This window comes from Buceros rhinoceros, unplaced genomic scaffold, assembly GCF_000710305.1.
Source record: "Buceros rhinoceros silvestris isolate BGI_N320 unplaced genomic scaffold, ASM71030v1 scaffold20921, whole genome shotgun sequence".
NCBI lineage: Eukaryota > Metazoa > Chordata > Aves > Bucerotiformes > Bucerotidae > Buceros > Buceros rhinoceros.
In genome coordinates this window covers 25,212-26,077 of record NW_010393982.1, presented here as the reverse complement: position 1 = coordinate 26,077, position 866 = coordinate 25,212, and the positions used below count along the sequence as shown (strand labels likewise).

General features: G+C 49.4%; 1 protein-coding gene across 1 annotated transcript in view; it reads left to right on the top strand.

Annotated features, from left to right (window-relative positions):
* Nucleotides 1-866, top strand: part of KIZ (kizuna centrosomal protein) — a gene marked incomplete at its 5' end in the record, with an annotated part of 38,935 nt that overhangs the window by 14,511 nt on the left and 23,558 nt on the right.

Below are 866 nucleotides of genomic sequence, written 5' to 3'. Positions count from 1 at the left end.
GGTGGAAGGCTCTGTATCCTCTTACCATTCCTTCCAGCACCCGGCCCTTTCTTTAGGGGCTTAAACCCGGGGAGCGGCGAGTGGGGGGAGAGGGTCTTGGAGAATTAGCACAGAGAAAGATGATGACTATTTTAAGGCCTGTGCTGAGGGGGTGGAAAAAGGCAGAGCTTATGCCTGTGCTGCTTCAGCTGCATTGAAGAGGACTTAGCACAGATGGATTGTGCATTACAAAATGTAACACATAATTCAAGCTGTCAGCTTAATCAGACTGTTTCCAGGAAGCAACCTGTAAAAGAGAAGGACCTCTTGTTTGCTGACCTCTGATCCGTAGCCTGCTGCAGATTGTCATACATTTTGTTTTTCTTTATGTTGGTGTCCCTTCCTTCCCCTTCCCCTTTTATTATTGTATCCCTCTCGAGTGGCACCCTGGAAGGACCACCCAGCGGGAGGAAGACAATGGGAAACGAGCCCGCCGCTAAAATACAGGGTTTGTAAGACGGGGAAAAGAGAAAGCACTGTTTAACTGCCTATGTGATCTCCCTGCTATTGTTTTGCTTATTAAATGTCTAGGAAACTCGGCTAAATGCACGGCAGCTCCCACTTAATTGTTCACTGTTGCCCAACAGTCGGGTGGAAAACACAACTTTCGGTGCAGCTTAACGTGATTGACGTTGAGTTTTGACGCACGTTTTTGTGCGCAGAGCTTTTCACCCGAGGGAGCGTAAACCGAGGTTAACTGTATAAATATGTCAGCTTCTACGTACAACAGAAATAACTCTTTATGCTGCCGGTGGGGCTCTGCGGGCGTGGGCCCAGCTGGGGCATTGCTGGCAGAGACCTGGCCGGGAAAGTCCCAGACCAAGCCC